Raw genomic sequence first — 15,255 nt, forward strand, 5'->3', positions numbered from 1 at the left:
CATATCGAGAACAATCTGGGGATGAGGACATCCCCGAATATTGTCGGGTATTTCGCACACTGCCATCTCAATATATAGCCTAACATATACAAATATATCACTGTACTAGACACAAATGTATTTTCCACTAGCTAATGGTGGTCATTACATTGTAGTGAAACTAGTAAAGACAACACAGCTTTATGTTACAGCGAAACATCGAGGCACTGCAGCTCTGATCGGTTAGACAGCCTTCAAACTTAGTGGTCAAGCAAAGAAGAGGGAGGGGCTCGTTCTGCATACCTAATAGCCGGAGTGAATAACTAATAGCCGGAGTGAATGACTAATAGCCGGAGTGAATGACTAATAGCCGCGGCTATTAGTCATTCAAAACCGTACGGAATCCGTACGGAAACCGTACGGATTCCGTACGGAATTCTTGCCAAACCGTACGGATTCCGTGCGGTTTTTTTCATTCATGAACATGGATAAGTTCATGAATGAACCCGTCCCGTATACAACGCTGACAACGTGATGTCGGGATGTACAAAGAAGATGATGACGTCGGTTTAAAATGGAAAGTTGATTTGCATACCAGCGATCTGTGGATGCAAGCAGTGTAATAGAATACGGTGTTGCTGTATAAATGTCATTAAAGGAACAGCGCACACTTCGTCCGTGACACACGCCATAGAAAAAAAATAAAACAACAACTTCATAATAAAGTGTGAATATGTCGGACATAGGCCTACTTGAGACTTGTTAAAATCCCTCAAAGCCACACGCAGAGGGAAACTGGGATCATGCACAAGAAAGATGAATGAAATAAAAGCGTTGATCATTGATGATGGAAATGTGGATATTGTGGAGGAAGGTTTGGAAACATTTATTCAAGCTGTCAATGATTTTAAAAATGTTCATCATTCTGTGCAAAAGCTCCTATCAATGGATGAGAGAGAAGAGGATCATGTGGACTGGTAAGAGCCACGAATAACAAATTTCAATACTTTGAGAAAGAGGTCAAAGTGTGGAAAGGAAAACAAATGGCTCAATCAAGGATCAATCCCCTTGACAGTATTTCCAATGTGTCTCGACAATCAAAAGGATCAAGGGCTCAATCCTCAGTGTCATCTGCATGTAAAAAAGCAGCTGCCGAGAATGCGGCTCTGCTGACCCGAGCGGCAGCATTAAAGGAAAAACACGCTCTACAACTTCAAGAAGCTGAACTGAAAGCAAGATTGGAACGACTGGAGCTGAACACAGAAATTGCAGCATCGGCTGCTAAAATAAAAGTTCTGCAAATAGATATGGATGAGGAAACTCGACAGGATGCAATGAACGATTATTTTGAAGCCAGCAAATTGAAGACCATTGACTTTATGGATCCTGAAGTCTCACCAGTGGAGTTCATGAGAATGGGTGCAGTACCCAAAACACCTCTCCAGCACACTGTTGAAACCTTTGGCTTTAGTCAGGATGTACAGAGCCAACGTAGCCCTCAGGCTCCAATAAAACAATCTAAGCCTTCAAGAGTACGCATCACGGACGAATTAAGCCACAGTCATGAAACTCATGATAACCTCAGCACGGTGATAAAAGGTCAAGGAAATCTTGCTGAACTCATTATCACGCAGCAAAAGCTAGCCTTACTACCGGCTAGGGAGATCAAAGCATTTGATGGTGACCCGCTAAATTACCATGTTTTCATGAGGGCATTTGAACACGTCATTGAAGATAAAACTGGAGCTGTCAAGACAGGCTCTACATTCTGGAACAGTACACATCAGGCCAGCCAAGGAGCCTTGTGCGCAGCTGTCTCCACATGGACGCTCGTCATGGATATGTCGAAGCCAAGCGGCTACTAGAGGAGCACTTTGGGGATGAAATTAAAATAACCAACGCCTATATGGAGAAGGCTTTAAATTGGACAGCAGTCAGAGCTGATGATGGAAAAGGGCTCCATGCCTATGCGCTGTACCTAAGAGGATGCTGTAATGCAATGAGAAGCTTAGAGTATATGGAAGAGCTCGATATGCCATCAAATTTAAGGTTGATAATTTCCAAACTTCCCTACAAGCTGCGAGAAAGATGGCGAACAACAGCCTATGACACTTTACAGAGAACGAAGGGCAGAGCTAGATTCCATAACCTGGTGGAATTCATGGAAAGGCAAGCAAAAATACTCCTGGATCCACTGTTTGGGGATATACAAGACCACAACCCCCCTATCAGGAGGATAGTTACAAGGAACCCTGCAGTTGTTCCCAAGTCACCCAAGAACAGAGGCTGCAGCTTTGCGACCATAGTGGAACCATCTAATGAAGAAGACGGCATCGTACCTTCAAATACACCAAGTTGGACCTTTAAGCAACAGCTTCAATGTATCAATCCTGCTTCTTCATGCAATTTCTGCAAAGCCAAACATGCACTCATTGATTGCCCAGAGTTTAAAGCCCGTCCACACAAAGAAGAGGTAGACTTTCTGAAAATAAATGGCTATTGTTTTGGATGTCTGCTTAGAGGTCATATGAGCAAGAACTGCAGGAGACGGCTGACATGTGTCAAAGGTCTCACCCAACCATACTGCATATAGAGAACATTGAAAACACAAACCTGGAACATCAGCCAACGTCCAGCCCAGCTGAAAAAAGAACTGTCAACAGTGCCCTTGTATCAGCAGGTGAATCAACTGGGGCCGGTAAGAACCTTGCGCTTGCCATTATTCCCGTCAAAATCAAGGTTGACAAAGGAAATAGGTTCATCTCAACCTACGCTTTCCTTGACCCTGGCAGCTCAGCGTCATTCTGCACCGAGAATTTAATGAAGCAGTTGAGTCCAAAGGCTCGCAAAACAACAATTCTCCTAAGAGGATCAAAGTTTGTCTAAGTTTGTCAAAGTCTCAATTGCCCCCTGGGGACAAATAAAGTTTTTTAGAATTTCAATTTGAATTTGAAAGGTTCATGACAATGGAATGTAATTCCTTTGTTCTCAAAAATGGACACTACCATCTGCCTTTACCTTTTCGCAACAAAGACACAGTTATGCCAGACAACTATGCAGTGGCTCAACAACGCACTCTAAATCTCCTCAGGAAGTTTAAGAGGGATGCAGGATATGCCATGGAGTATAAAAGGTTCATGACTGAAGTGCTGGAAAAGGGATACGCAGAAAAGGTGCCTATGGAACAGCTTCATCGTAAGGATGGACAGGTATGGCACATACCTCACCATGGTGTTTACCATCAACAGAAGGGTAAACTAAGAGTTGTGTTCGATTGTGCTGCATAGTTTAAAGACAACTCTCTAAACCAGGAACTCTTCCAAGGACCCAATTTAACAAACACCCTCATAGGAGTCCTCCTCCGGTTCCGCCAAGAACAGATTGCCTTCATGGCAGACATTGAATCAATGTTCTACCGAGTGCAAGAACATCACAGGGACTTGGCCAGGTGGCCAGGAGGAGACACCAGCAAACCCTTGGAGGCCTACAGGATGAATGTCCACCTATTTGGTGCAGTGTCTTCTCCTAGCATTGCTAATTTCACTTTAAGGCAAACTGCAGAAGACAATTGCCACAGGTACGACAGAGAAGTAACTCAGACAATCAGGAACAACTTCTATGTTGACGACTGCCTCACGTCTACAGCCACAGTGGAAGAAGCTATCAAGCTTATCAGTGACCTCAGAGAGGCATGTGCCCAAGGGGGCTTCTCATTTACCAAATGGGTCAGTAATAGCCGTGAAGTGCTGGCGAGTATTCCAGAACATCACAGAGCCAAGCAATTTAAAGAACTAGATTTAGACAAGGAGAAATTGCCTATCGAAAGGGCACTTGGGATCAAATGGAACACCGAAAGTGACTCTTTCGCCATCAAGGATAGAGCCCCTACCAGAAGAGGCATCCTTTCTATGGTTAGCTCAATCTATGATCCATTAGGGTTCCTTTCTCCATTCACCCTGAAAGCAAAACAAATACTCCAAGGACTCTGCAAAGTAAAGTCAAGATGGGACCAAATGATCCCAGAAGACTTTTCCAACCAATGGCAGAGATGGATCACAGGACTGGAGCAGCTCAGCAGGTTTACAGTGGATAGGTGCATGAAACCTGAGGATTTTGGCCCTATAAGGACTGCAGAGCTCCATCACTTCAGTGATGCAAGTGAAATAGGTTACGGCACTGTCAGTTATCTCAGGCTCACCAACACAGCAGGAAGGGTCGGCGTTGCATTTGTTCTGGGAAAATCAAGAGTGACTCCTCTCAAACAGATCACGATACCCAGGCTGGAGCTTACTGCAGCAGCACTTGCCGTGAAAGTGGATCGGATGCTGAAGAGGGAGCTACCTCAGGAACTCAAGGACTCTGTTTTCTGGACGGAGAGCACATCGGTATTGGGATATATCCACAACAAAAAAAGAAGATGCCATACCTTTGTTGCCAACAGAGTTTCATTGATCTGTGAACTATCTCAAGACAAACAATGAAGATATGTTAACTCTAAGGACAACCCAGCCGACGACGCTTCACATGGGTTAAACATAGAGCCATTCTTGAAGTCGGTAAGATGGCTGAAGGGTCCTCAGTTTCTAGAGAAGGAGGAAACGGACTGGCCTGAAATCCCAGAGAGACTGGGACAAATCCCTCTAGATGATCCCTAGGTCAAAAAGGAGGTCTCTGCAAACATCTTTATTGTGGACACTAATCCAACCAGCATGTTGATTGAGTATCTCCCTATCATGCAGCAGCGAAGCAAATGGCACAATCCTAAGCGGAACCTTCACCCTGATGATCTGGTCATCATAGTCGACGACACAGCACCAAGGAGCTCTTGTCTCATGGGCCGTGTGGTGAAGGCACTGCCTGGGCCGGGAGGGCTCGTTCGGAGTGTCTCGGTGAAAACCAAGACTGGCATCCTGCAGCGACCCATTGACAAGCTCTGCCTGCTCTTGGAGGCAGATGATTGAGTGTAATGGAGTCGTGATTGTGAACAGGAACACACACCTGCACACATATCCCCTGAACCTTGAGTTTCTCATTTCCCATACATGCACGGCTTGCACGCACACATTTCATTGACTTTTGAACCCCTCATTGCCCATGAATTCATGCATGGATTTCCAAGGATTACTTTTCCCCAAAGGATTACTTTTTTATTCCATGGATTACTTTTTTCTTCCCAAGGATTGGATTAAAATGAACTATGGATTACGAGAAATTATGATCTATGGACTCTGATGGGCTATGAAGTGTATGCTGTGTTTGTCTATTTATGAAATTGTTTACTTTGGCTCCTTATTTAATTGATTAATTGTCTTGCTACCGCGTCAACAATTAGGGGCCGGTATGTTGGAGCCATAATGGAAGTATGGCAATAATGAAATGGAAACAATAATAATTTATATATCTATGGTTAATTTGAGTTTGTATTCTGTCTGGCTCCCCCAGTAGGTCAGTTCTATTATTGCAGTCATTCAGCTAATTAAAGGGATTTAATTCACCTGCGGGACTGTAACACAAACAAGAGTAAGACGGGGAAGTGGGACAGTTTTTTGACCGCAAACAATCGCAAATATTTGCAAATGTTGGCAAATAAGTATAGGAATCATTTTGTTTGAAGCTTTATTTAATAAAGCATTCTTGATTGAACTTCGGATCGGAATGCCTACTTTGCTCTTTGGATTGCGTGTCGTCTACCCCGCTCCTATAGTGGCCTTTTGATTTTGGCAAAAAGCCACTACAACGACTGTCTCTTGGTAAAGGAGAGACTCCCTCAGGATGCAGGCCTTTGTTGACCTTTGTTGACCTTTCCTCCGGGCCAGATAATGGCTCCTTTATCCATACGGAAAATACATTAGTACGGCCTGCAACGTTTAACTTGAATTGTGACAATAGTTATTTAACCTTAACATATAAGTGAATTGAGAAATATAATGAAGTCCTTGACTAAAGAGAGACAATAGTTTCAGTGGTCACCCTAGGGCCAGCTCTCTTATCTTAAAGGTTTGTTGGCATGAAAATGTCACTTTATGAGGTTTTCTCACTTTAATATGAGTTCCCCTATCCTGCCTATGGTCCCCCAGTAATCCCTAACCAGAGACGTTGGATAACCAGACGTAGTCGTTTTGGCCGACACAGTATATTTATTATATGATATAGATATCTATGTATAAGAACAAGGCCAAAAGCTGTGTACACCTCGCCATTGCGATACATCCACTGTAAACACGAGCACATGGTACAGAGGCCGTAAGCTGCTCAGGGCCACACCCCCAACCTCCACCTTGACCCGCCTCTAAAAAACGGCACGTTTGTGGAAAGCTAATTGTGGGACTGGCTTGTAGTGGCTGTAATTCTGCACCAAGGCTGAATTTCTTGAACGTCTTCAAGTACTGTATTAGGGGCTCACTAACACCTATGTAAAATAATCCATACAGTAGCACGCCATGGGACCTTTAACATGAGATAAAGAGCTACCATGCTATCATGAGGAGTCAAAAACGACACATGGAATTCCCTTGGAGCAGGGCCATTAGTTGACTGTTTTTTTAAACAATTGTTTCAAACATATCGGCAAGATAATACTTCCTTTTAACTTCAGCAAATCTCTCCAATAATACCTATTGTTAGGGTAGTTAGGTATACGGTGTGTGTCTGTGTGCGTTAGAACCACACACAGACACACACCGGAGCCTCTGCTCCGGTGTGTGTCTGTGTGTGGTTCTAACTGCCCTTAAGGGCCCTCAGACCAGGTTTATTAGGGCGTCAGTGGGTACCTTCATAACTCCAGCAATCGCTATGGTGACGGGGGACGCTCTGCAGTCTCCCCTTGCAAGACCCTCTCTCCCCTTCTGCCTTCCCCTCTCTCTCTCTCTCTCTCTCTCTCTCTCTCTCTCTCTCTCTCTCCCCCAACCTGTTGCTAAAGCTAGCGAGCGAGTCACATGTTTTAGCCCCCCCCCCCCAGCTGGGCCGTGGGGTCCGTGGGATGCTGAGACCACCTGGTGGAGTGTGGCCCCGTCGTCATGTAGAGGTGCTGTGGGGAGCAGAGTGGCCCCCAAGGGCCTCGTCATGTTAATCATTCTCAACAGCTGCCGGCCCCCGGGGCCCCCCCCACGCTCAGCATCGGACCCCCCCGGGGAGCCAGGAGTCAGAGGGCGTGTGTGTGTGTGTGTTTGTGTGAGTGTTTGTTTGTGTGTGTGTGTGTGTGTGTGTGTGTGTGTGTGTGTGTGGTTATCCCGGTGCAGGCCTGTGTGCTCCCTTGCTGTGTCCCAGGGCTCCCTGCTGAGTGTGATGCACTGAGACAGTGGGGGGGGGGGGGGGGGACCCTGCAATCTGCAATCTGCAATCTGCAACCTGCAATCTGCAATCTGCAACCTGCCTGAACTGAGATGGAGGACGAACCAGAGGGCACACGGATCTGTTCATATTGGCACAAGATTTTGTGCGTGTGTGGGTGTGGGTGTGCGTGGGTGTGTGTGGGTGTGGGTGTGGGTGTGGGTGTGAGAGTGTGCGTGTGCGTGTGTGTGTGTGTGTGTGGGTGTGGGTGTGAGAGTGTGCGTGTGTGTTTGCATCCAACAGGCAGCCCCACTGACAAGCTTCACTGAGTTACTGACACGTCTTCCTGCCAATAGGAGAATGTATTTAAAAGAGTCTGTGTGTTGTATTCACACAGTGGTGTGTGTTATTCAGACAGTGGTGTTTGTTATCACACAGTGGTGTATGTTTTTCATCGGCACCCTCTAGTGGTTAGATTTGTAACAACACTAAAACATATTTCCTCCTTTGGTGGGGTGGAGAGGACCAGAATGTAAAGCAATTTACCGGATGGACACCTACACATCCACACACACACACACACACACACACACACATACAGACACACACACACACACAGACACACACACACACACGTCACCGATACAGAGACACAAGGACACACAAACTTTTAAACATATGAAAGAATGATCGCTGTTACAATATAATCAGAAACAATGCTTGGATTTAAATAGTAGTTATTTAACGTCACCAAACAGAGACACGCACACACACAAACACACACCCACACACATGTGCACACACACACACACACACACACACACACACACACACACACACACACACACACACACACACACACACACACACACACCAGAAGTTACACAAGTCTACACACTAGTAATCAGGGCTGATTTTTCCATTATCAGCCTCTCTCAAATGTTGCAGCAGATTCATGCTGAGAAACACAGAACACACGCTGCCAACACCAACATGAGTAAATCGAGAGGGAGAGAGAGGGAGATGTACAGAGAGAGGGAGAGAGGGGGGGGAGATTTACAGAGGGAGAGAGAGGCGAGAGAGGGGGCGTGATTACAAGATAAAGAGAGACAGATAATACAGAGTGAGAGTGAGGGAGAGAGATATGGAGATAAGAGAGAGAGGTAGAGAGAGAGGGAGAGGGAGGGAGAGAGAGAGGGACACAGAGAGGGACACAGAGAGGGAGAGAGAGAGAGATAGAACGAGAGAGAGAGAGACATGGAGATTGGAGAGGAGAGAGAGAGAGAGAGGGGAAGGCAGAAGGGGAGAGAGGGTCTTGCACGGGGAGACTGTGGAGCGTCCCCCGTCACCATAGCGATGGCTGGAGTTATGGAGGTACCCGTTGACGCCTAATAAACCTGGTTCCTCTCGTTTTCGACACTCTTGAAGGGCACTTCAGCGCGCCCCCCCTGCCCCCCCCCTGAGTCCGCCACGTGCATGTTTAGTTAATGGGGAACTTGGGTGGGGGAACACGAGAGGTGTCGAATTTCGAGGCCCAATGCATAGAATGTCTTGATTGGTCAGTGCATGAGGGGGAAACCACACAGTTTGGGAATATAAACCGCAGCATGATTCGTGATCAGGAGTTCTTCGTCAAACCAAACAGAAAGTGATAATAGCTCTTTATCTTTCAAACCTCGGCTTTCTCAACCTCTCTTAGCTTGTTCAAATGTGGGATTTTATCCCCCACACTATCCACAGATACACTGGGAATACCAAATAAAGCGGCATAGTCGATATGGCAAGACTAATAATCTTTCCTCTAATAGGCCTATTATTTATGATACCTAATCTTCTCTTCATATCATAATGCAATCCTCTATTGCATTTCATTATAGGACACGGTTTTAAACAGAACTGCTCCCATCAAAACTAAATTGACCATGACGTATTTCAAGGTTATTTAGGAAGAATAATGCGCCACCCTGAGTCAATTTAAACAGCAGGATTAGGTCTGTCACAACATGTCTTCCTTTGGGAGTGGTAGACAAATAATTTCATAACTCAGCAAACTTTGCAAATGTAAAAATGTGTTTGTCCTTGGAGGGGTTATAGATAGTTGTTTGGAGTAGTCTATTTGTAGGCCTAGCAGAATTGCTAGAGTGGTGTACACAGGCCAGTGAAAATAAAGTAACTTGCCTTTAGTTGACCACATTTTCCTGGATGTCGGCCACATTTTTGGCAGACTGATAACAATAAGGATTTATCATTAAGCTACCTAATGTTGTATGCTGCACATTCAAATACCTTACATTCTTATTCAATAAATAGGGTGGAAACTGACATCACAGATATACATGAGCACATGGGAGAATATCACTGTTTTAATAAACGTTTGTATTCAATTTGCTTCAAATTATTTCTATGCTGTTATTTCATTTAATTTGTGTCATGAACACTTAAACTATACAAATAATGCGGCATAAGTCAATCGATACATTTGTGTAAGTGATATAATCTGTACCATGATATATCTATTGAGCTATTTCAACTATGTGTCTCTAAAGATGAACAAACTGAATGATTTTTCACACCTGAGCAGTCATCAACATTATGTACACATAAAAAACACACATCCTGATTCCAACAATATTCATTTTATATGTTGTATTCATGCAAGACATTTCAGGATTTGAAATAAATGATGAGATAGTTGATAATTGAGACACTATATGGTGTATTTGAGCAAGACTAGATGGTCAATGTAAAATTAAGCTCATAGAATAGGATTATAAAGAGCCAACAAGTTCAGTTTCCCCGAAGATAATTCCAATATGGAAATAATTGGGTGTCAAGCAACTTTGTTGCGAGACAACCTATTGTTATTGTACGAATTCCTATTATTATTGGGTGTCAAGCAACTTTGTTGCGAGACAACCTATTGTTATTGTACGAATTCCTATTATTATTATTATTATTATTATTATCCTTCAATGGGAGTCAATGGCAGCCCATAGAACCGCTTGGCGAAAAGTTGTGAAATTTGGCACACTGGTTCAGGACAGCCCCATTAGCCCATTGAGCGAATCTCAGGTCGCTAGCCCAACAGCTCTAGCGCCACCAACAGGTCAAAGTTGGGCATGCATTCATGTTCATAACTTTCGACCTATTCGACCAATTTTCACAAACCAGGTATCATTGGATTCCTTGAACCAAGCCCAGTTCAACAAACCCTATGACGTCATTGCGCCATGACGTATATTTCCGCCATCTTGGCTTATGTCAAAAACCCTCAAAATGCTACTTCTATCACAAATCTTGTCCAATCATCTCGAAACTTGGCACACATGATCTTATGGCCATGCTTGATACAGAACATTGAATGGATTTGTCAAATTCAAAACAGTTTGCCCGCTACAGCCAATCAAATTTGAAGGCGTTGCCGCCAAACCGGATGTAAGCCCATATCTCAGCAGCGCTTTAACATATCATAACCAACCTTGGTATATAGACCCATGACCCCAGAAAGGTTACACTGAATGAATTTGGTGACCTTTGACCTCTAGGGGGCGCTGTTATTAATGTCGATGTGTTTTGACTCCTCTCTCTTCACATGAGTATATTTAAAACTTATTTTCAATGTCTAGTGATACTATCAGACCTCCCCATATAGCTCATATATTACTTCTTGCAGAAATAACCGCGACAGCCAATGATATTCGACCGCGAAGCCGCCAAACCGGAAACATGCCAATTTCTCTGCAGCCCTTTGACATATTATAACCAAACTTGATACATAGACCCATAACATCATCATGGTGACACTCAATGAATTTGGTGACCATTGACCCATAGGGGGCGCTGTTATTAATGACGACGTGTTTTAACTCCTCTCTCTTCACATGAGTACATTTCAAACTTATTTTTAATGTCTGAAGATACTGCCAGACCTCCTTATATAGCTTATAAATTATTTCTCATTGCAACATCGGAACTTGGCCGCCATGTTGAAAGTTGTCAAAATCAGTTGAAAATTTCCACAGGCCACAAATTATGTCCAATCTTCATGAAACTTGGCATATATGATCTTCCGACCAGGCTGAACAAATATTTCAAACCGCTTTCTCAGATTTAAAACCGTTTGGCCGTGACAGCCAATCAAACTCGAGTGGCGCTCATTAATGGGTAGACACTGCACTCGTGTGGCGACAAGCGGTACTTAATGTATAATGCAACAATGACTATATTTACCATTCCGCCCACCTACAATATAAACTGCAATTCCCACTGGATTCGATGCTTCACGAACTACCTCCAGAACGGATGCTTGTTTACATTGTGTCTCTTTCAGGGATATTGTTCCGAATACCCCAATGTATTTGTGACATTTGTTCTGTCAGGCAGACTGTATTGCGTCCTTACCTCTAGGTGGGGTCCTTTTCCCATTTACTCATCCCACCGGCTGTCGGTATTGCCGATTTACGAGGCGGTCGTCATGTAGCCCCCTGGCCGATTGCGTCCATCCGGCAGAATTAGCCTACCGAGTCCGATTATGCTTGACACCCACATTGCTGCTCGCAGCTATATTTGGGTGTCAAGCAACTATGTTGCGAGACAACCTATTGTTTTTGTACGAATTCCTATTATTGGGTGTCAAGCAACTTTGTTGCGAGACAACCTATTGTTATTGTACGAATTCCTATTATTGGGTGTCAAGCAACTTTGTTGCGAGACAACCTATTGTTATTGTACGAATTCCTATTATTATTATTATTATCCTTCAATGGGAGTCATTGGCAGCCCATAGAACCGCTTGGCGAAAAGTTGTGAAATTTGGCAACCTGGTTCAGGACAGCCCCATTAGCCCATTGAGCGAATCTCAGGTCGCTAGCCCAACAGCTCTAGCGCCACCAACAGGTCAAAGTTGGGCATGCATTCATGTTCATAACTTTCGACCTATTCGACCAATTTTCACAAACCAGGTATCATTGGATTCCTTGAACCAAGCCCAGTTCAAAACACCCTATGACGTCATTGCGCCATGACGTATATGTCCGCCATCTTGGTTTATGTCAAAAACCCTCAAAATGCTACTTCTATCACAAATCTGGTCCAATCATCTCAAAACTTGGTAGACATGATCTTCTGGCCATGTTTGATACAAAACATTGAATAGATTTGTCAAATTCAAAACCGTTTGCCCGCTACAGCCAATCAAATTTGGCGGCATAGCCGCCAAACCGGATGTAAGCCCATATCTCAGCAGCCCTTTGACATATCATAACCACCCTTGTTACATAGACCCATGACCCCATAAAGGTGACACTGATTGAATTTGGTGACCATTGACCTCTAGGGGGCGCTGTCATTAATGTCGATGTGTTTTGACTCCTCTCTCTTCACATGCGTGTATTTAAAACTTATTTTCAATGTCTGGTGATACTATCAGACCTCCTTATATAGCTCATATATTACTTCTTGCAGAAATATCCGCGAAAGCCAATGATATTCAACCGCGAACCCCCCAAACCGGAAACACGCCAATATCTCAGCAGCCCTTTGACATATCATAACCAAACTTGATATATAGACCCATAACATCATCATGGGGACACTCACTGAATTTGGTGACCATTGACCTCTAGGGGGCGCTATAATTAATAAAGACGTGTTCTAACTCCTCTCTCTTCAGATGAGTACATTTCAAACTTATTTTTCATGTCTGAGGATACTGCCAGACCTCCTTATATAGCTTATAAATTATTTCTCATTGCAACATCAGAACTTGGCCGCCATGTTGAAAGTTGTCAAAATCAGTTGAAAATTTCCACAGAACACAAATTATGTCCAATCTTCATAAAACTTGTCATATATGATCTTCAGACCAAGCTGAACAAATGCATTAAACAGCTTTCTCAAATTCAAAACCGTTTGGCCATGACAGCCAATCAAACATGACGGCGCTCATTAATGGGTAGACACTGCACCCGTGTGGCGATAAGCGGGACTTAATGTATGATGCAACAATGACTATATTTACCATTCCGCCCACCTACAATATAAACTGCAATTCCCACTGGATTCGATGCTTCACGAACTACCTCCAGAACGGATGCTTGTTTACATTGTGTCTCTTTCAGGGATATTGTTCCGAATACCCCAATGTATTTGTGACATTTGTTCTGTCAGGCAGACTGTATTGCGTCCTTACCTCTAGGTGGGGTCCTTTTCCCATTTACTCATCCCACCGGCTGTCGGTATTGCCGATTTCCGAGGCGGTCGTCTTGTAGCCCCCTGGCCGATTGCGTCCATCCGGCAGAATTAGCCTACCGAGTCCGATTATGCTTGACACCCACATTGCTGCTCGCAGCTATATTTATTATTATTATTATTATTATTATTATTATTATTATTATTATTATTATCCTTCAATGGGAGTCAATGGCAGCCCATAGAACCGCTTGGCGAAAAGTTGTGAAATTTGGCACACTGGTTCAAGACAGCCCCATTAGCCCAATGAGCGAATCTCAGGTCGCTAGCCCAACAGCTCTAGCGCCACCAACAGGTCAAAGTTGGGCATGCATTCATGTTCATAACTTTCGACCTATTCGACCAATTTTCACAAACCAGGTATCATTGGATTCCTTGAACCAAGCCCAGTTCAAAACACCCTATGACGTCATTGCGCCATGACGTATATGTCCGCCGTCTTGGTTTATGTCAAAAACCCTCAAAATGCTACTTCTATCACAAATCTTGTCCAATCATCTCGAAACTTGGTACACATGATCTTCTGGCCATGTTTGATACAAAACATTGAATAGATTTGTCAAATTCAAGACCGTTTGCCCGCTACAGCCAATCAAATTTGGCGGCATAGCCGCCAAACCGGATGTAAGCCCATATCTCAGCAGCCCTTTGACATATCATAACCACCCTTGTTACATAGACCCATGACCCCATAAAGGTTACACTGAATGAATTTGGTGACCTTTGACCTCTAGGGGGCGCTGTTATTAATGTCGATGTGTTTTGACTCCTCTCTCTTCACATGAGTACATGTAAAACTTATTTTCAATGTCTAGTGATACTAACAGACCTCCCCGTATAGCTAGTATATTATTTCTTGCAGAAATATCCGCGACAGCCAATGATATTCGACCGCGAAGCCCCCAAACCGGAAACACGCCAATATCTCAGCAGCCCTTTGACATATCATAACCAAACTTGATACATAGACCCATAACATCATCATGGGGACACTCAATGAATTTAATGACCATTGACCCGTAGGGGGCGCTATAATTAATGAAGACGTGTTTTAACTCCTCTCTCTTCACATGAGTACATTTCAAACTTATTTTTAATGTCTGAGGATACTGCCAGACCTCCTTATATAGCTTATTAATTATTTCTCATTGCAACATCAGAACTTGGCCGCCATGTTGAAAGTTGTCAAAATCAGTTGTAAATTTCCACAGGCCGCAAATTATGTCCAATCTTCATGGAACTTGGCATATATGATCTTCAGACCAAGTTGAACAAATGTATCAAACAGCTTTCTCAAATTCAAAACCGTTTGGCCGTGACAGCCAATCAAACTTGACAACGCTCATTAATGGTTAGACACTGCACTCGTGTGGCGACAAGCGGTACTTAATGTATACTACAACAATGACTATATTTACCATTACGCCGACTTACAATATAAACTGCAATTCCCACTGGATTCGATGCTTCACGAACTACCTCCAGAACGGATGCTTGTTTACATTGTGTCTCTTTTAGGGATATTGTTTCGAATACCCCTATGTATTTGTGACATTTGTTCTGTCAGGCAGACCGTATTGCGCCCTTACCTCTAGGTGGGGTCCTTTTCCCAATTACTCAACCCACCGGCTGTCGGTATTGCCGATTTCCGAGACGGTCGTCATGACCCTCTGGCCGATTACGTCCATCCGGCAGAATTAGCCTACCGAGTCCCATTATGCTTGACACCCACATTGCTGCTCGCAGCTATATTTGGGT

This window comes from Gadus macrocephalus, chromosome 11 (genome assembly GCF_031168955.1).
Source record: "Gadus macrocephalus chromosome 11, ASM3116895v1".
Classification (NCBI taxonomy): Eukaryota; Metazoa; Chordata; class Actinopteri; order Gadiformes; family Gadidae; genus Gadus; species Gadus macrocephalus.